This window comes from Schistocerca americana, chromosome 9 (genome assembly GCF_021461395.2).
Source record: "Schistocerca americana isolate TAMUIC-IGC-003095 chromosome 9, iqSchAmer2.1, whole genome shotgun sequence".
NCBI lineage: Eukaryota > Metazoa > Arthropoda > Insecta > Orthoptera > Acrididae > Schistocerca > Schistocerca americana.
Genome location: NC_060127.1, coordinates 117,524,544 through 117,539,710, shown reverse-complemented (window position 1 = coordinate 117,539,710; position 15,167 = coordinate 117,524,544). Strand labels below are relative to the sequence as shown.

The 15,167-nt window shown below is 39.3% G+C and overlaps 1 protein-coding gene across 3 annotated transcripts in view; it reads left to right on the top strand.

Annotated features, from left to right (window-relative positions):
- LOC124551166 (sex-regulated protein janus-A-like) overlaps nt 1-2,686 on the top strand; it is a 41,813-nt gene extending 39,127 nt beyond the window's left edge. For all 3 annotated transcript variants that reach the window (XM_047126145.1, XM_047126147.1, XM_047126144.1), the window contains exon 5: nt 2,522-2,686. The gene's annotated coding sequence lies outside the window, so the exon portion shown is untranslated. The remainder of the gene's footprint in view (nt 1-2,521) is intronic.
- The last annotated feature ends 12,481 nt before the right edge of the window (nt 2,687-15,167 follow it).

Here is a 15,167-nt window from a genome sequence, read left to right as displayed (position 1 = left end):
CTCAAAAAAAAAAAAAAAAATCCTCAAACACCTGGGGCACTGTCTTATTTGCTAGACATTCCGCAACATAATGTTCGTTGCTCTTCCCTGGTTCAGTAGTGTTTGTTTACGTTGGTTGACATTTATACCACTTACATTTATATTTTTTTGTAGATAACGTACCACTTTCTCCTCCATCTCCTAACGCTTTCCTTCTTTTGGCTTCTGGAGGTACAACTGTAGCATTAGCTTCATCTCAGCTGGTTATGAGCTCTAAAGTACGGGCTACATCTTGTACAACAGACTCATTGTTCAGTACAGACGCACAAGAGTGGTGCTAGTAGAGCCACTATGAGGATACAAATTAGGTTTGCTTTAAATACCAGCTGTAATGATCGTTAGCATTAGTTACTTTTGAAGTCGGACGTGGTTAGTTGGTGTTGGTGAAGAATGCCTTTAAGGTGACAAAAATGTAATTGTGAACACCTCACTGAATTTGCACAAGGTCATGCATTAGGGCTGTGAGAAACTTGATGTTCCTTCTGCACTATTGCAGAAAGACTTGGCAGGAATGTAGCCACTGCACACGTATGCTGGCAGTGATGGCACCAAAATTTGTGGAGGAAGAGATTAGTGTTTAATGTTATGTTGACGAGGTCATTAGAACTGGACCCAAACTTCGATTAGGGAGGAAATCGGCCATGCCCTTTGAAAGGAATCATCTCGGCATTAGGCTGAAGCAATTTAGGGAAATTGTGGAAAACCTAAGTCAGGATGGCCAGACACATGTTTGAATTGAATGCAAGTCCAGTGTGCTAACCACTGTGCCACCTCAACTCAGTCACGAGAATGTACGGTCGCAAGAAGACGGGGCTCTGGACAGCCGGATGGCATTGCCGACAGGGAAGACCACCGTGTCCGGCATATGGCTGCGGCACATTGTACTGCATCAGCAACAGCAGTTGGCACCACAGTGACACGATGAATTGTTACAAATTGATTATTTCAAAAACAGCTTAGAGCTAGACGTCGTGTAGCGTGTAGTCCACTGACCCCAAAAAACCGCCATTTGCGACTTCAGTGGTCTAAGTGAGACTCATTGGACGGCAGGGTGGAGGTGTGTTGTGTGTTATAATGAAAGCTGCTTTTGCCTCGGTGCCAGTGACGGCTGTATGTTGGTTACGAGGAGGCCAGTTGAGGGCCTGTAACCAAGCTGTCTGTGTGCTAGGCACACTGGACCTACACCTGAAGTTATGGTGTCGGGTGCAATTTCTTCCTACACCAGTGGCACTCTTGTGGTTATCCCAAGCACCCTGATTGCAAATTTGTATGTCGGTCTGCTGATTTGACATGTTGTGCTGCCATTCATGAACAGCAGCATTCCATAAGGTGTTTTCCAACAATATAACACTCGACCACATACCACTTTAATAGCCACAAGTACTCTACAGTGTGTCAACATGTTGCCTTGGCCTGTTTGATCACCAGGTCTGGCTCCAATTGAGTGCATACGGGACATTATTGAACAACTCCAGTGTCTTCCAAAAACAGCATTAACCATCCCGGTATTGGTGACAGTGTGCAACAGGCATGGAACTCCATCCCACAAACTCACATCCAGCATCTATACAGCACAATGCATGCACGTCTGCATGCTTACATTCAGCATTCTGGCAGTTACACTGGATTTCAATGTATTAGTGTATCACATTTGCAATGGTGTATCTCACACTTATATTAACCTGTGATCGTGCAACATTAATCACTTAAATATGTTACCTAGACAAATGTACCTGAAATTTCATTACTCAACATTAATTACTTTTTGGTGTTTTTTTTTTTTTACATGATGACTACAATAATACATTATAAAGTTACTCCAGTGGTTTCAACATTAACTTTTTAACAGAAAAGATTTTGCTTACAGTTCATTTTTGAGTTAACATTTCTAAACTTTTAACAGTCCATATTAAAGCTAGCAATAATAACTATATTAATAATTGCTAATGTAAACAGTTACACATATGGACATCAATTTTGAATAATGGGTTTTGAGTGTAAATAATGTTTATATAAGTGTTTGTATTGATACCTAAAATTAAATGTCGTGTAATGAATATCCAGATACTCATATAAAAAGTTTTGTTGGATCAAGTTATTTACAAACGCGATGTACTGTGTTCTTCCATTAGAGAATGAGACTGTATTGTTGATCGGTTTCATTACAAAATCCTAATAAGCGTTTAGTTAGAAAACCTTCTATAACTAGAACCATTAATATGAGAAAAATAGGGATAATGAAAGAACGGAAGATCAGTTGCAGAAACAAGAGTAGCTCTGAGTAGCAAGAGTGGTTGCTTTTCCCACACATGTAATTAACTGGCATTATTGCCACTATTAACTTAACGTGGTTTCACATCTCATCTGTTCATTGTTCCCCATGTCCTGCCCTTCTGTTCCCCCTTCCTATTAGACCATATATGCCTCTGTTACTGTAATCGATATGTAAACAATATTTATCACATGACTTTTTTTTTTACAGATTGTAATATTTGACATTGCATCTTTTGAAAATGGGGCAGGATGTTGTGCCCTGTTTCCTATTGGAGTGTTTCTCTCTGATCAGAATTGGAGGCGGACAATTCACTTGAACTTCCATTGATGTTGTTGATGTCTTTGAATCATGTTGTTTCATTGTGATTAATAAAAAAAAAATATACAATCCAATGGTTTCTTCATCTTGTCTTTAAAAATTCCAGACCTATTGTTCAAACTCATATTTTAAGAGTTACGCATATGAGCATTTTTGTGGAAAGTGCGTTTCACACATACTTTCAAGATAAATTGAATAATGACCCCATTTTCGTGTTAGGGAAGATAATTTGATACAGCTAAACGCATATACAGTACACCCATTTGCTCATGCCTGAGACAAAGTGAAAGAATTCACTACTTTTTACCTACTTTCTGAATAACTCGCACTTTCGGCAGAAATGTCACAATGCAAAGTCGATTAGATAAAGGGACAAAAATGAGAGCAAAATATAATCTGAATATCGGAAAAAATAACCACTTAGTGCTTGTGTAATACTTTACACCAAGCCTAAAATTAATTTTTAAACATTGGGAAATCTGGGATGGAATAACAATAATATGAAATACGATAGATTTCTGCTCCCCACCTAGAGGAGACACTGAGTGGCAGACAGGCAAAATGAAGGAAAACTTTTAGATATTAGAAAGTGTGGGACAGAGTCCTCATCCAGGAGGTGTGGTGGGGGATAGCAGGTGGTGCGAGGCTGGGGTGGGAGCAGGTAAAGGCCTAGATATGTGAGAGACAGAGACTAGCAAAGGTTTAGGCAATGGGGTTTACAGGAATGGGAAATATGTTGCAGCTAGAGTTACTACGCTTCGTTCCTGTGGCTCCATACCTCAATGCCCTCCCCTGCTCCCATTTCCCTACCAACCATTGAACTTGCTATGCTGAGGTGGGCTCTGTCCATTAGATTACAGTCATAAGATAAAAAGAAACATTATGCAGCATGAAAGACTAATCCAAATGGGATGGAAATACATAGATGTGATGTATGTGCGCAGACCAAAAAAAAAAATTTGAATGATTTATTCAAGAGAAAGAGCTTCACAAATTGAGCAAGTTGGTCCACCTCTGGATGTCCTACTGAGGAACATCGTGCCAAATTTATCCAAGTGGTGAATTGTATTGTCTAAATCATGAGCTGTTTGGGTGGCTCTGCCCATAATGCCCCAGACATTCTCAGTTGGGGAGAGATCCCGTGACCTTGCTGCCAAAGGTAAGCTTTGGCAAGTATGAAGACAAGTTGTGTGTGGGCAGGCATTATCTTGCTGAAATGTAAGCAGATGATGGCTTGTCATGAAGAGAAACAAAATGGGGTTTATAATATCGTCAGCAGACATCTGTGTTGTAAGGATGACACAGATGACAACCAAAGGGGTCCTGTTATGGAAATAAATGGCACAGTAGACCATCGGTCCTCGTTTGGCTGTATGGCAGCCAACAGCCGGGTTGGTATCGCCCTGCTATCTGGTGTGTCCCCAGGCACGTCTATGGTCTGGAATTGCATTGACTGGAATATAATTGGCTTCAGTGATGAATCCCACTATGAACTGAGCCCCGATGATCAGCACAGATGTGTCTGAAGACGCCCCAGACATTGGTGGAATACCAACCTGAACGTCGCCTCCCATACGGTCCAACTACCAGGACTGATGATCTGGGGTGCGATTTCTTTTCGTAACAGATCCCTTTTGGTTGTCATCCATGTCACACCTACAGCATAGTCGTTTGTTGACAATACTGTACATCCTATTTTGTTTCCCTTCTTGGCAAGCCATACTTTGCTTGCATTTCAGCAAGATAATGCCTGTCCACACACAGCTTGTCCTCATGCTTGCCAAACCCTACCTTGGCCAGCAAAGTTGCTGGATCTCTCCCCAATTGAGAATGTAAGGAGCATTATGGGCAGGGCCGTTAGGCCACCTCGGGATTTTGACGATTTAACATGACACTTTAATAGAATTTGGCATGATGTCCCTCTGTTGGACATCCAACAACTCTATCAACCAGAACCAAGCTTGTATAAGGGCCAGAGGTGGACCATCTCATCCAATTTGTGATGCACTTTCTCTTGAATAAATCATCCAGTTTTTTCTGAAACTGTAATTATTTTTCTGTCTTCACATGTATGTCACATTTACTGATTTCAGCCCTATTTGGTATTTGGATAATTCCTTTAGTACCTAAGAGTTTTTTTGAGTATATAGTATCTGACAGTTTCTTGTTTTCAATATGCCTGTCTGCTGCCCATTGCCTGCTCTAACTGGTGAGTAGCAATCTGTCCTATTTCATATTGTTAGAATTAACTTTTGACACTCAATATTTATGATGCAAGCAAAATGTTATTGCCACTTGACGTAATCGTCAATGGTACTCTGTTAGCCATTGGCACTAATGGATTGACATGATAAAACAAGGGTCCACAGCTTTTACAAACTTTTTGAATGTGATAAATACAGCTTACTGCTGTCAATACTTTTGTTAATTACAATTTTGATCGTTTGTTATTTTCAAACATACATATCAGGTGCCACGACACTTTTGAATTACTGCAAATGAACAAAGATGACCGGACTCATTTCTCTTCAGTAGAAACAACTGTCGGCAAGAGAAGAAACTTGATGTCATTCAAATCTACTTTTTCGTTGGTAGAGATCTTTCACTCGTGAGATTAGCAGCAGAGATTAAAAAGAAGCAGCAGCAAACAGATCCAAGGCATCCATTGTTTGGAACTCATGTTCTTCCATCACAACTCCTTATAATAGTATCAGCTCTGGAGAACTAAGTGCCGTGGTGGATTGTGGACAGCAAGAGAGGAGTTGTCATCGGGCTATCATCTCCAATACAGCCTCGGATGACCCCCAACAGACTGAAAACTGGAGTGATAATGTGCAAAATTAATGTGAGGAAGTGGGTTATATTGGTCGTGATGAACTTTTATTAATGCTTAGTGTAATTGTTTGAATGTGGGACAAGAGGGTGAGGGTATGTGAACATTTGTTGACCCAGTATATTATTGTCTTCCTCTGATCTGGCAACCGCTTACCCTTACCAGTTGTAGGGGGTCTTAGAGTTTAGCATAGGATCCAACCTATTTTGCAACTTGCTATATACACAAAGCATTTCCAAAAGTGAATATCACATAAACTCTCATAAAAAAAAGTGCCCTGCAGTCGAGCAGGGATCAATTGCAGACCTTACGTTTGCATTTCAAGCATTTTTAATTTCAACATTTTTGTTGTACAAGTCATATAAGACTGATTAGATTTTTATGAGCTACCTAAGGGCCAACAATAGTAATTTTAATCATGTGATTCGTGGTGGCACAATATTTTGATGACCAACCCATCCATTTTCTTCAGATTAAACAGCTTGGTAGAACACCTGGAAGCACACTATTAATCAGATATGCCAAGAAAACCTGAGAAATGACATTCATTTTCTTGTAACAAAATAGACTGGCGTTACCTTGCAGTTAAAAATGGAAAGCTTTACATGAATGTCCTACATGCAGCTTTTTTATACTTGTGCTCTTTGAGTTCCTGTCTTAGAATACATTAAAATATTAAAAAATGTGTAAATTAATCTTTCAAACAATCCAAACCTTTCAATGGAAACCAGGAAAGACTTAGAAACATTATCATTTTTAAAAAAAAAGATCAAGGAAAGGTAATGAAAGGAACAATCACGGGAAGTCTGCTGTACCCTTCCTGTTGTGTACCGTATTATTGTTATTCTCAATTTTTTAAAATTTGATAATGGCTATTAAAGACCACGCAGAATAGCAATTGCACATTACTAGAAGCCGCCTTTGCATTCTTCCTCCAGCACTCTGTCTTATTTGCTCTGTCCATGCACTGTTCACAGATTATGCTCAGCGTAGAAGCCTTTAAAGTTGTAACTCTGGTCGGTGTGAGATACCGCCTAGATTTAATCCAGCTTGTCAAAGATCCTTTCTCATTCCTCTGAACTATGTCAGAAACTTTAGGTTTGTTTCCAAGTGTGTTAAAAATCTGTTTTGTCAACATCTTCTCATTTATCCTAAACTGATGACCTTAAAACTTTCGTCTTCCTGACTCGACAGGTGCAGGCAGTATTTCTTGATTTCTGAACAGCTTTTGACTAGTGCCAGATCGATGCTTATTATCAAAATTGCTACCGTGATGGGTATCGAGTAAAATTTGTGACTGGATTGAGGATACATATTATCTTGGCTGGGGAGTCATCATCTGATGGAGAAGTAACCTCAGATGTCTCGTAGAGAAGTATGTTGTGACCATTGCTGTTCGTGTTCATGTACATTAATGACCTTGCAGACAATATTAATAGTAAAGCACTCTTTTCACAGATAGTGCATTTATCAGAATAAAGTACAGTCTGAAAGAAATTGTACAAACATTCGTCAGTTCTTGATAATTTCAAACTTTCTTTCAAATGTTCAGACATGTAAAATCGTGCATTTTGCAAAATGAAGAAAACGCAGTGTGGTATGACTACAGTATCAGGGTGTATTGCTTGGATTAAGTCTATTCATACAATTACCTGGGTGAAGCACTTTGTAGGGATATGAAATGGAACAACAGTCATATAGGGCCACTCAGGGGTAAGGCAGGCGAAAGAGTTCGATTTTTTTGGTAGAATACCATAGAAATGCAGTCATTCTACAAATCGTTTGTATGATCCATTCTAGAATATTTCTCAAATGTGTGGGACCTGTATCAAACGGGATTAATGGGGGATTTGAACGCATGCAGAGAAGGGCAGATCAAATGGTCACAGGTTTGTTTGACCCATGGCAGAGTGTCACAGAGATGCTGAAATAACTGAATTGGCAGACGCTTCAAGATAAGATGTACACTATCCTAAGAAAGTATGCTTACCAAGCTTCAAGGACAGGCTTTAAAAGACAACTCTAGGAATATGCTACAACCTTATAACTATTGCTCCCATAGGCACCATGAGGTCAATATTAGATTAATTACAGCATGCAGAGAAAGATTTAAATGCTCTTGAAACATGAACAAGCTTTAATATCTGGTACAGTGAGATGTACCCTCTGCCATACTCTTCATAGTGGTTTGCAGAGTGTGGATGAACATGTAGATAGGGCAGTAATATGCAGTGCTAGATTTGTTAAAAGAAAAAGAAAAAAAAAAATAGACTTCTTAACATGTATTTACGGTAATTAGCACTCTATCATTTCCTATATTTCTAAGTTCCTACCGAGAGCTTCCATAGTTTGATTTAGACTTCTGAAAAAGTTATAACACTTTTCTGAGCTTTTTAAAAGTGTGATTACAACATTTGTATCTTACTGCTTCAACTAGAGCAAAAGTTCTTTTGTACCACATCTCAAAATCTTTGCGTCTAATTTTTTTTGTCATCAGCGGTATACTGTCACAAATCAAGCCTTGGTTATGTGTATTGTTAGATTTTGTTTATTATTATTTACGTTGGGTGCATGAGCAATGCAGCTGACTGGGATTCACCTGCTGCAAGTCATAGACTGACCGCTGCTGTGTTCACTGCCTGGGCCAAAGGTGCTGAAAGGATGTGCTCATTGATGCTATGGAGACACTGTTCTGTGTTTTATTTTAATGACAATTATTGTCAGTTTTTTCTTGTTTTGTTTATAAGAAAGGAATGAGGACATAATTAGATCTTTTGAAGAGTACACAACATAAATCACAAAATGTTATTTCTGTATTAGCAAAAAATTGGACTACATTGTATGATAGAGATGAAAAAGAAACTGTGATTAAATCTTTCTGTGTTAGATTCCTGAACCTGCCGCTCTTTCAGAGAGAGAGAGAGAGAGAGAGAGAGAGGGGGGGGGGGGGGGGGGATTTAATTGTATCTCCCCATGCAGCCGTAGCATTTCGGCATGTCGTACATTGGTCAGATCATCAGTAGCTTGGAGGACTCGTATGTAGGGCATAAGCAACACACACACACACACACTTAATAATAGTCAAGCAAATTTGCAACCGCAAAATACTGCCTCGGTACAGGTCATACAGTCTAATAAAAAACACAGATATTTCAATATGTGTGTCCAGTTACTGGAATAGTGTTAAGGTAGCTGTTGAGAGACAGAAGTTTTTGCTTAAATTCTGTTTGGAATTGTATTGTCCCAGGTCAAATAACAGGGGGACAGTGCTGGTGCTATTTGATCACCTGTTCTCGGTTAGTATTTCACTATCGATAACATCTGAAGTTGATCATGTTTGACTGTGTCACGACACTAATTATTTGCGCTGTGAGTTACCTTCCTGCATATACTGTCTGTTTGTTTCCACACTGATGCAGCTTCACTCACTGAGGATGTAAAGTGCTTTGCACAGTAATGTCTTATGTAATTTGTGGCAGAAAATGATGGAATGTTCACCTATGAAAATACTGACACGTTAAAGACATTACCCATTTGCATGGCTGTAAGTTATCTGAACATCAAACAATGGAACATTCAGGATGGAATAATGACAATACTATGGAAAGGACAGGCATAAGGAAAATACTGCTATAGATCTGAGCTTTAGGCCAAAAGGATTTCTTTTAAAGTAGAAAACACACACACATTCGCACAAGCACAACTCACACAGCAGCCTTTCCCTTGCGCCACACTGTGACTTAATGTCTCCTCTATATAATGAATAGCACACCACCTGTTTCATTATTTGGTCATCAGGCTCTCAGTAACAGGCTACAGTCTACCAAATCAGCAAAACCTTAGAATTCTATGTTGAGTTCGCTGAAGGAAAGATGGTGTGTAATGTGTACAAAAGGAGCAGCAGTTACCTTGACAGCTTTGTGCATCAAGAGATGTCTGGTGATAATAACTAGGGACATTGTCGAGATGTTATGCCAGGTATGAGCATGAAGTAGCACACGTGAGAAGACATCACACAATTTCGTTTTGTGACCTCTTCCACTGTGTGAAGTGTATGATCCTTTTCTGTGATTTTTCACATAATTTATGGAAGAAAACACTTGAAGAACAGCATTATTGCTTTCACTTTTATTAAATTTATACCAGATTATGTACAAAATAAACTCCAAATTACTGTAACAACAGTGCACAAAGCACACATTCATTTTCTAAGTACAACAATCATATCCCAAACTACAACAATTAAAATATTGAAGACCAACATTTAATTTCAGCTGCTACAATATTATGTCACAGATAACAATGATTTAATTCACTTCTTAAATACAACAATTTAATTTAAAAAAGACAACAAATAAAATTTTTAAGTACAATATTCAAGTTTAGCTGCTGCAAACATGCATAACAATCATCTAATTTCAACATTCGTATAAAAAATACAACATAAAAAGGAAGAACTAATTGTAGATCAAGTAAAACCAATGACAAAAATCAGCAGCTGTAAAAGGCAGATTTTTTTTTCCAACTACAACCAATTCCTCCATTTTACAACAGCACAAAGGTTTGGAGCTCTTTTTTTCCCCAAATTTGCTGCTTCAGAGTATTAGTGTCATTATGAATTCTTTTAAGAATTAGAGGCACGAACAGATTAATAAATACAAACAAAAGCAAGAATATCCAATTACTTGAGGCTACCAAATGAAAGAAGAAAAAAGGGATAGGAAGATCACGAAAGAAAGAAATAAACTGCTGATTGCTGCAACATTCCTAGACTCAAAACCCTAAGCAAAAGAAACAGTGATTATAGCATTGATTTAAAATCATGTCAGAAGAGATGGCACCTAATTCTATGTGATCCTCCATAAAGCCATCGTCTCACGTTGTCAGACCCCTGTAGTGTCGTTTGAGGGACAATGATTTGACATTGATTGTGGAGTCAAAAAAGATATACATCCTTGATTTAAGAAACAACCAAAAATATATTCTTTTAATGGAATATTTACATTGCAGTGTACTGATCTGAGAAACATACTGAAAAGAAACACGACTATGTTGAGAAATTTTCATTTTGTATTTTCTTATATTTGTAACTGCAGTACATGAAAAAAAGTGACTGCCATTTTAGTTAACTAAAAGATGGAAGACCAGGGTTCCATGCCCTGCCAATCCTTGTCCCCAAATGGGGACAGCCCGCAAACAGAATTCGACCAGCCAGCTTGGACAGAAAACATAACACACGAGGATTGTGCCTGTGAGTGTAGATGGCACTCGGAATATCAGGCAACACGGATACCTGAGGACGGTGTCTGTCAGAGCAGATTGCAGATGGATCAGGAAGGCAAGGGTAACAAATTACAGACCTGCTCCCCCTGACTGTCAGTCTCAAGTAACACTTTATAAAAGCAACGAGTCATGTCACCGAAATATGCAAGGAAAACAACAACATCCGACAATACACAGAACAAACTCAAGAATGTCAACAAATTTCTGGAAAGATTAAATTAACAGAAACCTGTTCTGGATATTGTAACTTCCAAAATAAAACATTTTCAATCTCTGGACAAGTCACACACAAGGAAGTTAATAGGTGTTTAAAAAAGAGGATACCATACAGTGTAATGCTGAAACATGTAAATGAGTCACTGGCAGAAATGCCCTACACCTGAGCAAAAATGTCAATTAAGTGGTGCACCATTTAGGAAATGCTAAAAATGTGTCATTTTACGTCAATGAACACAGCAATGACAACCCGATCCTAGGAGAAAAGAGCTGATATACACTATTTATTTAAGAATGAACACTTCACCTCAACTTATCACAGCACAAGACCATAAAAAATTGAAACAATAGAGCAACATAGAGGACACTACCTCACAGCTGGAGGAAGGCAGAGAGAGAGACTAATGACCTACTTACTAACTCTTTACTGGCAACAAGATAAAGAGTGGAGGTGGTGTCATATCAAAATTGTAGAGAATATGCACGAGAAAAAGTTTTGACAGTAGCAAATTAACATACTTGCTAGCGCTTATTTTTTGTTTTAAATATGTGTCTCAAATTGATCAGGTATTGGAAAAAAAGGTAAATATTTTGAATTAAGACTTAAAACAGGATGGAAACAGGTACCGTACTGGCCAGAATATAAGCTCCCCTTTAGAGAAGAAGAAAAAAGAAGAAGAAGGTATGCCTTAATTGCACACTCCATAAAAAGTGAGACTTTTATGAATCATAGAAACCTCAACGTAGTGCTTCATCTTAAGTTTGAAATGAAACAAAACTACAGTTTGGAAATCAATTGTTTTATATGAGGTAGAAATGCAAACATTCTCATTGTTGATATCCCATGTAGGTAGTGACTACAGAGGAGTCCAGAAAAATGTATACATTCTCTGATATCTTTGGAACAAAGCGTTAAACGGCTGCAATTTTGAGCAGTAGCATAATCCACTGTTTTCGCAACAGATCTTGTCACATGGAGTTCCAGCAGATGACAATGCAGGACTGAATGAAGTACAACTATTGTTTGAGCAAAGCAAGGCTGCATTGAAGTGGTACTGGAAGTACAAAAACATGATGGAGGTACAATGGCAATGGCATAATGTGTACAGAACTCAGCCACCGCCATATACAACAATTTATTGTATTCGGGATAAATTTTAAGCCGACGATACTGTTTAGAATGTGCACAAGGAAAGGTCGACTGACCAAGAACATCAACAACTCCAGGTTCCAGCACTGCTGTGTTGCAACATTTTTCTAGATCATCTCAAAAATCTGTGAAGCAGGGTGTACAGGGAAGTGCGGTAAGCCAATGTCATAGATACGTGTACTGGGCTGCTGAAAATCCTCTTGTTTACATGGACAAACATGTTAATCCACTGGCTGTTAATGTGTTGTGGGGTCCATCAAAGCGTGGTTCCTCTGACCCATTCTTCTTTCAAGGTATCTTCATATCCTGCAAACATCGATTTTACCTCCCATCCAATAGGTGTTTGGAAATGAAAGATTTTTACCTACATTGAAACTGCACTCCGCCTCACTACCACAGAGATGTCATATCATACTTGAATGAAAATCTACCTGGATGATGGATAAGTCGAAGAGGAGCTGTTGAGTGCCCACAGAGGTCTCCAGATCTTACACCTCTTGCCTTCTACCCATGGGGGACCTCGAAAAACGAAGTTTATCAGCAGAACCCAGCTACACTGAATGAGATATGAGAAACCATCAAGGCATCCTGTGCAACTACCACACCGGCAACACTGACAGCTGTACTTCAGTCAACAGTTCAGCAGCATTGGTGATCCTTGGCTGCTAATGGGTGTCACTTTGATCACACAAAATAACCTTCCACCCATGCAAGAATTGTAACACTATGTCATTTTGTTCCATCAATATTGACTACAAAAGAGAGTCTACATTTTTCTGGACCCCTCTGTATTATACTCACAGTTTCACAATTTTAGACAATGGGACAGGCACATTTTTCTCTAACTCAAGAATAAAATTTATTCTTCATCAATGAAGCACAACATTGATAGAAAATTTTGGAATTTGGTACAGTTATGATGCATATTTCAAACTAGCAGTTATTCATCTAACAGATGTACTTTTGAAAGGTACAGTTCAAGAAATGCTGCACATGCAATACCCGGGATAGTAGCGACGGCAATGTACTCTGGGAGGAGAGTGACCAAAGTACTGACAGCGATGCAATTGCAAGCTTTGTATTTATGTGTAATTTATCTACAGTGTAATATAAAAAAGTGGTTAAGGGTAATCACATTATGAAAAGCTTTTGTAAATGGGTAACATGACAAATTATTTTTCATTAAGTTTCTCTCTTCTTCAAAATTAAAGGTGCAACTTATATTCAAGTCAATTCGATGTGTATATAATTTATGATAACTACGAAGAGACTTTGAAATTTGTCTACCTCACATCAGGTACGCTTAACTTACTTTACCAACCCACACAGATGCTCATGTCCGGTGGAAGTCTCCTCTAGTTCCCCCACTTTTGGCCAGAAGCATTACTTCAGATATCACTATGTCATGACTCACAGCTTTGCACATATCGTACACAGTTAAGGCGGACACCGAGACAGCAGTGAGAGCTGCCATCTCCATGCCCGTCTGCCCTCTACATTTTACCGTGCCAGTTATAATCACACAGTTGAGAGCGGAGTCTAGTTCAATGTCTACAGCCACAGAGGATAAAGATATGTTATGACACAGGGGGATAAAGCTGGACATCTGCTTGGCCCCTACAATTCCCGCCAGGCGAGCAACGCTCAGTATGTCACCTTTCTTCAGGCCATTTTCTCGTATGAGTTTCATCAGTTGGGTCCAACAAAAACCTTTGCTCGTGCCGTAGCAGTCCGTTCTGTCACCGGCTTCGAACCCACATCGACCATTTTCGCCCTGCCGGTCTGGGCGACATGAGTCAGACTCCCAGACTGTGCTCCCGAACTGCAGAAGTGGTGAGAGAAGACAGAGGGCAGTGCTCTGCGCAGTTGTCTTGTTAGGAGTCCTGCATTACATGTAATGCTTGAGGTACAGGGAAGCAAAAGAAACTGTTTTCTAGATTCAGTCACTACACTCAAATTATGTGATAACAACTGGGATAACTGTGTATCTGACACAAACAGGGGCAAAATATTGGTGCCTGAGAAGAAGTACTTTTGCAAATCATGTTTCTGAAGGTTTAAGAACTTCCGACTTTGTGCCTTCACGACATCACTGCAGCCATCAAGTTCAGTGCCACCTGGAACAAAAACACATGCTGTAACAAAAAACGGTGCATAATCTGGAAATAGGTTAAGTACAAAAGAATTTTGAAGCATTCGTGTTCAAGACAAGTTCTTTGAATGTTAATTATCTGTGATGATTCTTTTCTTTCCTAAGCTAAGCCAAAAATCTGTTTTCTCTGCAGAAGTGTGCACTATGAGTATTACACAAAGTTGATAGGAACATCTCACATACATCTCCTCAGTGGCTTTAGATTTCTCAATCTTGCAGGTGTGGATACAAGGGGAAGTCACGGCAATGGTGATAACTACCACCCACTTCCCAAACAACATATTGTACTGGGGTGCACTTAAGAAGGCAGCAGTGTGGTGCGTTCTGTGCAGAAAGCAATGAAGAATGATTTATGGTGCTGTCTGTGTGTTCTCTCTCTCTTTCTTTCTGTCCCACGACTCATATTCCAGCTGCTTCCAACCCTCGTATCTGGCACAGGCCACTGTGTCTGCTTCAGACTCTGCCTAGCAGAATTTAAGCGGTCGGAAAACTATCGCTGTTGCTTTCTAATGTAATACTTGTCATGTTTCCTCTATGCCAGCCATTGTGAACACTAATGGCTAAGTAACCTCACCATACCTAAATGCCTTGTATTGTACACACAACCCAAAATGCACACTACAGGCAGATGTGGCAGAATGACACGATGTCTTTATATTTTTTACTTTACCAATTTCCAAATTTCACACATAACTTTTGGAGAAGAAGGTAGTGTGGAAACTGAAGTGTGTCAAAAATGGCAAGTACTTCCAGAGATGACAAGCTACATTTAATAAAGGACACTTTTCACTTGCTCGTGCTAGGGTCTGCCCACAAGGATGTGCTTTTGGTCTGACTGACAATATTCCAGCCGGGTAAAGCTGCACACCACTGGGCTGACCATACCAGCTGTCAACAACAG